General features: G+C 55.1%; 1 pseudogene across 1 annotated transcript in view; it reads left to right on the top strand.

Moving 5' to 3' along the window:
* LOC308566287 (protein Daple-like) overlaps nt 1–11,672 on the top strand; it is a 61,211-nt pseudogene extending 49,539 nt beyond the window's left edge. The window contains exons 21-23 of the transcript in view: nt 4,963–5,030; nt 7,895–8,184; nt 10,556–11,672. The product of the transcript in view is annotated as a protein Daple-like (transcript). The remainder of the gene's footprint in view (nt 1–4,962; nt 5,031–7,894; nt 8,185–10,555) is intronic.
* The last annotated feature ends 1,511 nt before the right edge of the window (nt 11,673–13,183 follow it).

Below are 13,183 nucleotides of genomic sequence, written 5' to 3' on the forward strand. Positions count from 1 at the left end.
CCTCCCCTCCCCTCCCCTCCCCTCCCCCCCTCCTCTCCTCCTCCTTCCCTTCCACTCTCTCTAGAAATCAATAGAACAAAATTTCCTCAGGTAAGGATAAAAAAAAAAAAAAAGAATTCTTAGAGAAAGGTTCAGGTGGACTCTTTCATTGCAGCAGGCCAGAAACATATCACAAAGTGTTCCAAGGTCTGTACCAGGAGCAGGAGCCAGTTGTGTGTGAGCTGAATTGTCAGGGAGTCATTAAAACAGATGTGAAGGAAAAGTCGGGTTCTAAATTTATATGCGTTCTCATTCAGTAATTCAGCACATTGGGACTGGAAATAGCCTAACGGGTCGGCTCCTTGGGGAACATGGAGTTCTCCTCGCTGCTCAGTGAAGCACAGGCTCCGGGACGCCGGTGAACTAACTAAACTGAGCCCGGGCAGCAGTGGCTCCCGGGCCCTGGCTCTGGCTCTGCCCTGGGTGGCGTTTCCTTCTCTCCTGGGCTGGACAGGATTCCGATTTCCCTGCACATTTAGCTAATGTAGCGGCATTTGCTGTTATTCATTTCATTTATTTGCTGTTTTGTGTTTTTTTTCCTTCCTCTCTTGGCTTATCCAGGGGATGACAATGTAGGAACGTGGCACAAAAAGAGTCCCTTTCTGAGAGGCAAACCCAAGGACAAAGACAAGCCTCCAGCGGCCCGCCCGGCTTTCTCTAGACGCCTGCGGTTCTGGTCGGCTTCTGTCCTACCAGCCTCCTCTAAATAGCCTCTCCCTTCCTCAGACACTGGAGATTTCCAATATTTCCCTCTACCAGTGTCTTCTCATTCCCCCTCCTTCATTTCTGAAATTCAAAAAACCCGACAAATCAGTACCTAAAGGCCAGATGACACAGAGTGGACCCCTCCTCCTGGCCCCAATTCCCAGCCAAGCTGAGAGCAGTCAGTGTGGACTCCGATTTCAAAGAAGATGAGCTGTCACCCTCTGGATCGTGCTCCAGCGCAGCACAATGCTAGGGGAGCCTCGGGACATCACCCACAGGTCCTCGGGCCGGGATGTCCATGCTCAGTCACTCCCCTGTCCAGGCGCTGACCCTCTGTCCCACCGGCAGGCTTGTATGTCCTGCCCGGCCGTGTGCAATGCAGAACTGATCAGCCCGGAGTGAGACTGTATGGCCCTGTTGAGGTCCCCTGACATCTTGGATGCAGGTGTTAGAGCTGCAAGGGACAGACGGAGCATCAGCACGTGGTCACCGTCAGGGCCGGGACACGGTCCACAGGGGCCACTAGCTCCTGCAGTGTTTCCTGCTGTCACCATCCTTGTGCCATCTCACGATTTCTGGCATGTCTGTATCACCTCTGTGATTACTCACATATTTTCCCTCCAATCGATTCTTCGCTGCCACTTAAATTTATTTTATGACTTACACCATGTTGAAGTCAGTCGAGTGGCGCTGACTTGGCCTCACGCACCTGCTCTGGCTCCTGGGCTGCTGTGTCCTATCCTCCGTCCACCTGTCTGTCCGCCTGTCTCCCAGCAGCTGTGGGAAGTGCGCGGTTTCTCTGCCATCGCTGCCTCTGCCCATCTCCGCCTCTCCTCTGCTCCTCGTGTCACCTTCACCCAGTGGACGCCTGTCTGACTCACTCCACCAGACTTGCCTTGCTTCCCATCAAGGTTATCTTTCAAAATCCAAACTTTCCCCTGATTTCAAGTTGTGAGACTTGGGTGCTTGAGACTTCCCAGTGAGTCCAGACACTGAGTGGCTGAGGGGCGGGGACAGGTCCCTGGGAGAGGGTGGGGAGGGGCAGGAATCTGACCTTGGCATGGCTCTGGGTCCATAGCCCATGGGCTGCGTGGAACAGGACACTGTGCAGACAGCGCTGTCCTGATGCTCCCAGGAACTCCACCTGCAGAAACTTATGACTTGTACTTGGAGAGCCCGTCCCCTTTCCTGATATTAGGTAGTGAAGATCTTTTTGTTTTATCCCTCAATGTTTTTTTAAATTAGGGTTTTATTTAACTTTGAGGAGAGTATGTGTTCACAGTAGGAAATTCAGAGATGGCAGAAAAGCACAACTACAAGGTAAATGTCATTTTTGCAGGCGGTGTCACCATGCAGAGATGGAGACATCGGTGTCACCATGCACAGATGGAGACGCCTCAGACAAGTTACTGGGTGGCAACAAACTCCTCTCTCAGATCGTAATGGATGCCTGTTGGCAGGGTGCACATCCTGGGCCTTGAGGGCCTTGACCATGGTCCTGAGCAGACACCTACCTGTCAAGATCCTTTTAAACCAGGGATTCGAGCGACACACAGTTACACAGCAGGTGTGCCCAATGGTTAATGTGTTGGATTTTAACAATGTTTTGTTGAGCCTCTTGAGTTTGTTCTTTTATTTTCTCCCAGCTGCGTGGGGCTCACAGTGGGATCTATCCTTAGAGCCAAGGCCGGCCTCCCGGGGACCCCAGCACAGGCCTGCAGCCTGAGCCTCCTGTGCAGACCACAGCCCGCGAGGCGCAGCCCAGCTTCTCTCCCTGCGGCTCGTGTGCCCTGGTGCCTCTGCTTTCAGGCCTCGGAGTGACAGCCCCGCTTTGGCATGGGATCTTGCGACCCCAGTTATCACTGTCTTTCTCTGCCCCGGGCCCCAGGGACCTAATACCGAAGCCAGTGGCCCTGCACAGAGGCAGCCTTCACCGCACGGAGGCCTTGGCTACCCCACCATGAAGCCCCGGCCATCAGAGCTGGGCTCCCAGGCCTGCTCATCCTCAGCCATGACTACTACCCCTTCCAGGTCCACCCCCATCTCCTGGGACCAGGCGACACCCCAGGTGAGTCACAGGTCCCTCCAGAACCAAGATGCATGAGCATCTGGGGCCCAAGGTCATTCCTGGAGACCCCAGCTCCCAGAGGCAGGAGGGGTCTCTCAGACTGAAGGGTGGTCAGCAGATGGGCTAAGCTGTGGACAGGTTTGGTGTCACACAGACACAGGTCCTGACCTCAGCTCTGCCTGCAGCTGTGTGACTCTGCACAGATAACATCACCATCTGGAGGCCCAGTCTTCAGCCCCTAGTGGGAAAGCCCAGAACCCACCTCCGCCGTGCAGGAATTGGTGGCACCAAGGAGCTCCAGAACGGAGGTGAGCCAGAGTTTGGGCTAAACTCAGGCAGCACTGGAGGTTTATTCTCCAGGGAAGAGACCTTGCAGCATCTCTGAACTGGAGGTTGGTTGATAGAGTGGAGGGCAGGTGTCCTAAACTGAAAAATGGGGGGACTCAGGGAAGGGTTTACAACTTGAACGTCTCCCAGGATGCCGTAGCCATGCGTGTTCACACCTCTAGATGTGATAGTCAAATGCTCCTCAAGTCACCTGAGTAGGTGGAGAAATTCCCAGCAGAACAGTCTAGTCCTATCTTGCCAGGTGAAGCCCATGAAGGTTCAGAGACCCCAGACACCTGAGGAGGACCTGCAACACCAGAGAGTAACTAGTGTGAGAGGTGACAGAGTCATGGTCAGAGACAAAAGCTTTAAGATGCCTGGAGCAGGACACTGTGCAGAGCAGCGCTGTCCTGATGCTCCCAGGAACTCCACCTGGATGTTATTAAATGGAACAGTCGGGGAAAAGCACTTAAAATATGCAAACAGAAAGGGAAAAATAAAGGTTAAAACTGAAAGAGACACTCTGCTTATAACTCAGAGATGAAAATATCTGAAGACAGCAGGAAGAGCTGAAAATGATTGCCCCTGGGGTGTTAGAAACTGATGAGAACATGAAGGGATATTAGTTTTCATAATGATATCACCCACTGGACTCTTGGAAGTATGGCCTGCAGAACCCTGGTTTGACAAGCCAAGAAAAGATAGGGCCCCTGCCCCCAAGGCAAGCCTAGGTTAGCTCCAGGACCTGGTCCCTGCTGTTTACAAATCAGAAGCACCCCTGGGAGAAGAAGAGTTGGGTGAGCACAGGCAACCAGACAGTCCTCCTGCGCTCCTGACCAGACACTGAGAATGGCAGTCCCTTACTGTTGGGTGTCAAGGAAACTGTGCCATGTATGGCTGGGCAGCCATGCTCAGGTGTCCACTGTCAGCAGTCAGCAGTCTGCCCCAGTCTCCCAGGCTCTGTGGTTCAGAAACCCTGCCTGGCTGGAGCAGGAGCTGAGAGCACCACCTCCCCTCAGACTTGCAGCGGCTTGTGGGACTCCAGGCCTGGCCCTCCAGGCTCACCCAGGGGCTGTCTCCACCGGGATCCCACCCTGAGCCAGAGCCCACACTTGTTCATATGCCTGCAGAGCCTGTCCGAGGGCCTGTCACACTGCAAACAAAGCGCTGCCCACTGTGATTCCCTGGCAGCATGGTTCTCATGCTCAGGTGGACGCAGAACTGTCTGCAAAATGGGGGAGACCCTGGTGTCATTTTGGAGGAAACCCGGGGCTGCTGTCAGCACAGGGCAGTGTAGTCCTTCCCAGGGAAAGAGCAGTGCCTGGTGGCCTATGGGTTCCGTCTGGTTCTGGTCAGGAGCTGCTGGTGCAGGGCTCCCTCTCTGGGACCCAGCATCCTCCCTCAGGTGGTGGATTCTTTCCTTCTGCTTCCTCCAGCCACCTGAAGAGAACAAGGCCCCAGGAGAGCTTTGCTTTCACAGCCTCGGCTTTCGGTGCAGCCCCCCTCCCGGTTGGTGGGGCTCCCAGGGTACTAAGTATCAGCTCCTGCTGCTGCTTTATCCTCAGGCCAGACACTGCTTCCATTTGCTGTCCCAGTCATTGCACAGGCAGAGAGCAAGGCTGTCCCAGCAGGAGCAATGGGGGAGGGAGAGTACAGACGAGAGTACAGGCAGGTCCTAAGGGTCCGCACGTCTCCCTCTTCCAGGCGCTGGACACAGCCACCACTCAGGTGCTGGGCAGGAGTCAGAGGTGGCCTCTGACAAAGGACCGCAGTTTCCCCATGGGTGGTCCAGGTCCCCTGACTCAGCCTTATTTTCACCATAGGCTAGAATTCAGATGGCAGCTCTGTGAGTGGTCCCTGGAGCTCAAGTTCACCAGCCACAGGCAGCATAGTGAGTAGTTGGTGCATGTGCCCTTCAGCCTGGGTTCTCAGACCTGTTTTCATCAACAGGACTTGTCCTTCAAGCTGTTCTGTGTGGAAGTCCATACACAAAATAGGTGCAAGTGGAGCTGTTATGTTGAAGTGGGAATAGGGGACCCACAGTTCCTCAACACTCCTTCCCTGCCCTCCTATGGGCCTAAGCATGCAGCTTCTGCTTACATACCTCCAGTGATGGGGAAGTCACTACCTACCAAGTGCCCTACTTCTGAAGGCTCTGGCTGCCCTTGCTTGAAGAAAGGTCATGTGACCCATGCAGAGCGCACTGATTGCATGGAGGTCACGCTATCCTCACCTGGAGTTTAGGTGCCCAGAGTAGCTCCAAGTTGTAAATTCGATCTCAGAAATTGTTAGAAACACTTGCCATCTGATTTAGGCATGTTGTCAATTTCTGCAGAAGGGAAATGGTGAATTAGACCAGCCTTCTCAAAAATTAAGTTGCTTTGGTTTTTGTAATTTCTGAAAAACAAACTCCTAGAAGGGTGGGAAGCTAAATTTTTAATTAAAACAAAGCCTCAGAGAGTTCACACTGGACTCAGCTTCTGGAGTGATCAACAGTAAGCGTAGGAGCAAGCGTCATCTCCTGCCCCCTCCATTGCCTGAAGCGGTGAATGGTGCTGGCACTGATCACTCAGACATAGACACTTACAGCTTCCGGCAAGGGCAGGCTCTGGTGAAACTGCGGGACACCACGGAGCCCTCCCTCCTGGCCCTGGGTGGAGGGTAACAGGACGGAGGAGTCGCCTCCCCTCTCGTGAGCTTCCCTGAGCAGCCAGGTTCATGCTTCATCAGCTGAGGAAAGGAGAAGGCAGCAGAGGGGTTTGCAGCAAGGGCTCGGACAAACAGGCATTTTCGGATCCCTTTGATTTGTATCGCGGTTGCCTTTCAGTGGCACGTCCTTTTCAAAGAGAAAGGTGGATTTTTTAGTTGAAACTTTCCCTTCTCAAAGAGGGGACTTGCTCTGCTTCTATGCGCTTCAGGAAAACCAAGTATTTGGGGCTCAGCCCCACGCGCCGTTGCTAACAGGTGTTTTCCAGAGGCCTGCTGTTTGCGGGGCCCGCCGGCACTTGGGACCTGGGTGCCCTGTGGACCCGGTCAATCCAGAGCAGACTGCTTGGTGGGCCGGGAAGCAGAGCATCTCCTGGTGAGTCCCCGGTTCTCAGTGCAGCTCAGCTCTGCACCAGCTGTGAGCAGGGACGATGAAGCGTGTCCCTGTCCCCCAGCTGTCCGTGTGCAGCAGGACAGACACTGATGATACCTGGGGCAGGCCCCTGATTCTGCGTGTGCTGGAGAAGTGGGCCGGGAGGGGAGGTCTGCAGGCCTGGAAGGGACAGCCTGCCTTTGGTGGGGGTGGTGCCCTCTTCCTGCAGCTGGTGCTCACCCTCTGACCCGAGGGAGCAGAGGGTGAGCCTGGTTCCCCCAAATCGTCACTGTGAAGGTTGATTTCTTTCCCCTCTGGGACAGATGTAAACGTGGGACAGAGAGGAGCTGAAGAGCAGCAAACAACCAAGAAGAGTGCAGACTTCTTTCTTCCTGAGGGCCCTGTCCCGCCCCCATGGACCACGGAGGGGAAGTGGCCTGTGCACGACACAGGCTACATTGTCCACACGTGGACACATGACCTGCCATGTCCTGGCTCCTGCCCTCACCAGGAGACACTGTCCTGGTCTAGGCAGGGTGTCTCCACCTGTGTTCCAGAAAGCTCCATGCGGTAATAATGGTGGGCTCCCCGCAACCCCCAACCCCTCGCTTACCCAGAGCAGACCTTTTGTCTATACTGGAGTTCTATGTGAGATTTTCTGTATTAACAAAACTGTTTGAGGCCACAGCCCTAGACCTCACACACATAGATAGAAGTTGTTGTTCCTGAGAGCCCACTGTGCGTGGTACCCAGCACTCAGGTGAGGCTGGACTCCTCCTGGGAGAGTCGAGAGCAACTCGAAGTCTGTCCTTCCTGAGGCCATTTGCCAGAACTTGGGCAGGATCATTTGGTTATATAGTTGTTTCCAGATTGGATGGTTTAATGTGGGCTGTACTTGGCATCAGCCCTGTAGGTTAAGTGTTGTCATTTCCTTTCAGTGCCCTGGCCAGGTAGCCTAGAGAGCAGCTGGAATTGGACCAGTGACAGTTCCCCTCCTAGCCTGAGGGTAAGTCCACCTTGCCTGCTGTGTGCTTTTCAGTGGACCTGGATCTTTGGTTCTGGGTGTATATTATTTGTGTGATTTAAAAAATACAATTAATGAGGTTCTTCAAAGCACGTTGCGTTTGCATTCACAGGGCCACATCACGCAACTTCAAGCTTAGGCCTGGGGATGTGAACAGATTTGGGTTCAAATCCCTTCTCCTCCACTGACCAGCTCTGTGCACCTGGGAAAACAACCCATCCTCTGAGTCTGAGTCACTTCAGCTTCGGGATGGGGACAGTGCCAGCAGTTCCAGTCCATGGTGGGCAGAGGACACAGTGAGTGACTTTGATTCCTTTTTGATGTTTAAAGTTTGTTTCTTGGTGCAGAAAGTGGTCTGCGCTGTCCCAGGCTAAGGAGCGTGGTACTTACAGCTGTTGATAATTTAAGCTTTAGAAGGAACTTTCCACTTTTATCCCAAGTTATTTTGTTTTTAAATGCCATTGTAAATTCTAGAGAATTCCAGAGTGCCTTGGACACCCACAATGCCAGCATGGGAGAAGTGTGCTCTGGGTTCCTAGGCAGGGCTCTCTCTGTGCTCAGGGAGCCAGAGGCAGCACAGAGCCCACTGGAGGCCGGCAAGCGAGATTAGGAGACTGAAGTGTGTTCCTCTGTGTCCCCTCCCCTGACCCAGTTTCCTCCGATGAGCTCCACCGCAGATCCAAGAGCTTCAGCATGAAGACCTGACTCGCAGCAGGGACACAGCCACCCTGCTCCGGGATGCCAGCACCCCAGGACGCACTGCCCTCAGCTGCCATGAGTACCGCCACCCTGGAACTTACCTCTCCTCCAGCAGGGCATCCAGAAGAGGGGTGCGGCCCTGCCCCAGGCCTGGGTGCAGCCCTGTACCTCCCTGAGCAGAGCAGTGAGATGCTCACCCTGGAGGAGTTCCTGGAGGAGAGTGACCAGGGCTCCCCCGCTGCTGTGAGAGGCCTGGGAGCACTCTCCTCCCTCACTCCCTCAGATGGACCAGGACCAGAGGTAGGGACCTTGACGACAAAGTCACAGAGAGGGATGGGACTGGGGGTGGTGCAGCCTGGCTCAGATGGGGAGCAGAACCACTAGCCAGAAAATCACAGCGTGCTGTCAGCCAGCCCAGACCAGGAGACTGTTTCCTCCCCTGTGAAGTGAGCGGCAGAAGTGTGTTGCCAACATGGGGGTGGGAGGGTGTGCGCCCACCCCCGGAGCTCCCCTGAGGATGTGGTCAGCACCCACTTGAGAGTTAGCATCTCCCGCTAGGTGTGCGGCAGAGCCCTGAACACCTACCTATTCTGAACCTTCACCAGGAGAGTTTGGCAGATTTTTTCTGTAAAGGGCCAGATAGTAAATATTTTAATCATTTAAAATGTAAAAGCTGTTCTTAGCTCACAGGCCATACAAAAACAAGGCGCAAGCCGGAGGTGGCCGCAGCTCGAGCGCCCTGAGGTCTGTGCTGCAGCTCTGCCCCCGGCCGTCAGCTGTGGGGACCCCCTCCCGGCTCAGGGCAGCTTCCTGCAGCCGCGGGGGCACCTCACACAGTGCTGGCCAGGAGCTGCCGGGTCACCGCTTCTGGGTCACCCCATGGATGAAATGCGTGCCTTACACTGTCTCATTCCCTTAAACACACACAGTGGGACTTTCTCCGGCCACACTGTAAGTTCCGTGGCCTGCGTTAGTGGAGCCCAGTGACACAGCGAATTCAAAGTATCTGTTCAGTCGGTATTTCTGGAGCGTGTCCTATGTGATGCCTGCTCTCAAAACAACAGAGTAAACCGGCTCGTCAGCAAGTTTTATCACAGACTCGCCCTGTGCCTGGTCCTGTGTCGGCCTGAAAGGAAATATGTATCCTGGTCTCTGCTCTCCATTTGTTTCTGTCTACAAAGCACTCTGTGCCCGGAGCTGCAGAAAAACCAAAGCCCTGCCCTCAGGAAGGTCTCGGTCTGAAGCCGTGGCCCCCACATGCAGGCCTGAGCCACACTCCCCTGGGCTGCCTGGACCCAGGCCGGCCTGCAGTTTCTGAGTCAGGAGCGCTGAGGGGGGCTCCCTGAGAATCTGCATTCCTGCCAAGTGCCCCGATGATGGCTTGTTCTTTTCAGCCTAAATGAGACCAAAGCATCCTCCCTGCAGGAGCTGGTTGTGGAAGCGGATGCTCCTCTCCTGAGAGCCGCCCCCACCTCCCTCCATCTCCCCACTGTGCTCACCCCACTAACCTGTCGCCCTCCCCTTTCTGAACAGGCCTGAAGACGTGGAAGTCACAATGGTGCCCGTGCCAGGCCTCCACTCCGTGAGTGTTGATGCTGGGAGGGGGGTGAGGAGATGGGCCCTCTGGGTGGTCAGAGAGGGCAGACTCATGAAGCTGGGTGTCAAAGGTTTAGAAATGTGCAGAGAGGGGCTGGGTGGTGGGAAGATGGCTGCAGAGTCAGACAGCTGTGGGGTCCAGTCCTCAATCTGTCCCTTTCTCAATGTGGGACCTGCTTGACCTTTGGGACCTCCATTGCCTTACCTATTACAGGTTGTCCTAGTACAGCCTTGCAAGGGTGCTTTGAGAACTGAATGAGGTTTTGGGGGAGGGAGGGGGGATGGTTTCATTCTCTTACAATTACACCTGTGGTTTCTAGCATAGTGCCTGGCACATGGGAAGCAGCTGATACGTGCTACCTGTTGATATTAATGACCACAGGTCTCACTGTACAAAAACCCTGGATATGTGACTCCCAACCTGCACGCAAAACAGCAGACTGTGTCTCTGTCAAGTTGAGCGTCCAGATGTCTTCCTGGGCCAGGAGTTGCTGGTAGGTGCAGGTGGTTCTGGGCTGCTGAGCCGTCCCACAGACGGACACTCCCTGACATGGGTCCAGCGGGCCGGGGTCTGACTCCATCCTTGGTGAACCCCAACTCCTCTTCTGCATGCACTCACTGCCTTTCCTCATCTCATGGTGTCCATCTGCCTCAGGAGACACCTCCACCAGGCTCCTCCAGGCTCTGCTTGGTGGGAATGAGGAACAGATGGAAACCACTGCTGTGCTCAGGCTTCCGGCCCTGACCGTCCCATCCAGTGGAAGAGTCTGTGGAAAGTCCTCTTCCTCTCTGGGTCTGTTTTATTGCTGGTGATCCGTGTATGGCCCCAACCCCACCATCCTGACCATGGGCAGTGTGTGTGGTGGGGCGATGCTAGGCGGTGGAAGGGCCAAGCAGGAGCCAGAAACTTCAGGCCTGGCCACATGGCCTGCACAGGTGTGTCCTGGGTGGATGAGACTCTTCCAGGACCCTCCTGGCCTTTGCTCCAGCCTCTCAGTTCTTCCTGTCTTCTCTGTAGGACACTCTCAGCTGCCGGGATGACTTGCTATGTTACCTCTTCAGAAAGGCCGATGTCCTAACCATCCGAGGCCAGCCAGGGCCACCTGCCAGGAGGGAAGGGGCTGGGATGCCCACCAGCTCTGTGGCCCCACCATCAAGATGGTTGTCAGCACCTCCGAGAGGAAGCTACTGGAACTGGAGCAGCGTGTGAAGCCCAACTTGAGACCTGCTGAGGCCGAGGCCCCACCCAGTGCCCCCTGAGGCAGGCCCAGCCTGCCACAGCCTGTCTCTGGGCAGACCCCAGCAGGCCACAGTGCCCCCAACCTCCCACATGCCTGCCAGCCAGAGCGTGTCCTTGAGCTGGGCCTTCAGTCAGGCCTCAGCCACCCTACTTCTGGCCAGTGGTCCAGAGGCCTGCAAACTGGAGCCCCCTGAGAATCCAGGGATTCTGAGACCTCAGGGCACAGGGAAATATGCAGCCACACCCACAAAGCCCCACACCCCCAGCTCCCACAGCCTAGCGCAGGAGAGAACCCCACTTGTGGGAGAGACTGCTGGCTCCTGTCAGGGCCCAAGGCCCTGAAGCCGACCACTGAACACGAGGTGCTTCTCATTGGCTCCCCCAAAGGAGGAGAGGCTGGCTCCCCCGCAGCAGCCACCACGGCCCCAGCCATTGCCACTGGCGGTGGTGGCAGCAACTCCCAGCTCCAGGACTTTACCTACTACAGCTGGCATGATGGGTCCAGGACAGGGCCATGGAGGGGCTCCCTGCCAGGAGCCCAGGCAGGCCTCCCCACTTGGCTCCCCATGCCAGCTGGGTCCCTGAGGACTTCAGTCGTGGGAACAAATCAAAGAGCACCAGGCCGGTGTCCCCAGAGCCGGGTGGGCCAACATACAGTGTGGGACAGTATGGAGTACGGCTGTGTACCACGCTCTCCTGGACCAGCAGCTCCTGAGCCTTAAAACCACCCACACACCTTCTGACGACGGCCTTCTTTCCGTTTGCCCGCGGTGTCCTGAAAGGACTCCCATCAGGAGTCTCACCTGTGAAACTTTTTGGGGGGACACCCTATAGTTATGTTCCACTGAACTTTGCCACGGGGAGCCTCACGTGCTGCCGTGTGTATTTGGCCAGGTTCCTGACACACAGTTTCCTGTTTACTAAAGGTGCTCTTCTTGAACGTACTAAACCTGGTGGTTTTGGTTTTATAAAGATTTTTTCCTTTTGAGTTCATATGCCGGGAAAGAAATGGGCATGTTAACGAGGTCAGTTTTAGGGGCGCTTTGGGGTTTGTATTAAATAGCCACTCATGCTGGACACAAGGGTGGGGTTGTAATATGAGAAAGAGTGGAATTGAGTCCTAGTTGTCCCCACTGCTCGTCCCTGGCAGCGTTGACGGGTGTCGGGCCACCTGGGCTCTCGGAACTCCCTGCGTCAGCCCCCAGTCTCCTGGCCCCTGGAATCCACAGCTCCCTTTGCCACGAGGTCAGAGAACATGAAAGTGAGGTTTTCCTGTTCACCATGCAGCGGATTTTTTCTGGACCTGTGTTTAAGTTCCTGTAAGTCGAATCCCATTTTGATACGGGATTTATATCACAACAGGAGCTCAGCTTTAAGTCATCCTTTGGATTTTTCCAAGGCTTCTCCACCAGGGAGAGCTAGATCTGGAGTTTAGGCCTTGGAGGCCTCTCAGAATAGATGCTCAAAGGTGAGGGTGGGAGGAAGGCATGTAAATATCCTCACTGGGCCCAATCTTCTAATGGTTTTCTGTCCAGCTGCTGCCTCCATGTCCCTTCCTTCCCCACCAAACCTCTTCTGTACAAGTGTCCCCTCCTGCCTCCTTTCCCCTTTCCCGAGGTTCTGCAGTCTATCCTAGCCGACCGCTCAGCAGGAGCTGCCACCAAGAATGCTTTGAGCCAAACTGAGCAGCGGCACCTGCAGGCTGTGTCCCGTGCAGGCTTTTGCAGGATCTGACCGCTGGCCAGTCACTCCTTGGAGCTCTCAGCCTCTCTCTCATGGTTCTCTCCCCTCTGGGACAGCTCTCCAGAGCTCACACTTGCCAGTCCCTCAGTCATTCACTCCTTCCTCCCACATTCATTGAAAGTCCTGTGAGCTCACTCCTGGGTTCCACCTTCCAGGCACCTCCCTCCATGCCCCTTTCAGGGCTGAACCCATCCTGCTCCCCCTCTGTCCAGTTCCCACTCTGCCCCCCCCCACTATTGAGTGTGAGTGTTGGGGGTGGAGATTAGGATGTAGAAGCCCTAAGGGAGTGATCAGGCCCATTGCTGAGGAGCCGGCCCTTAGTGCCTCTTTGTCCATAACTGGACACAGTGGTCAATTCCAGGGCAAGGGGAACCCCCCCCTTCCACACATGCTCACTCATGGATACACACAAAAACCGTCCCTCAAAGCCACCTAGAGGAAGAAGTCAATCTGTTGACCCAGGCTCATTTCAGTCCTTCCTGTCTGATCAGTGTCTGGTGAGGGTACTAGTGAGCAGCAAAACCTGGCAAAGGGGGCTCTTAGGCACTGGGAGAGGACAGAGGAGAAATAAAAGTGGGTAACAGTGAGGGCATTTCCAGGACCTGGCCCAGGATGAGGCTGAGTGTGCAGCTAAACTCCACCTTTAGAACAAATTGGGCTTTT

Source organism: Miniopterus schreibersii, assembly GCF_964146895.1.
Source record: "Miniopterus schreibersii genome assembly, chromosome: 13".
Classification (NCBI taxonomy): Eukaryota; Metazoa; Chordata; class Mammalia; order Chiroptera; family Miniopteridae; genus Miniopterus; species Miniopterus schreibersii.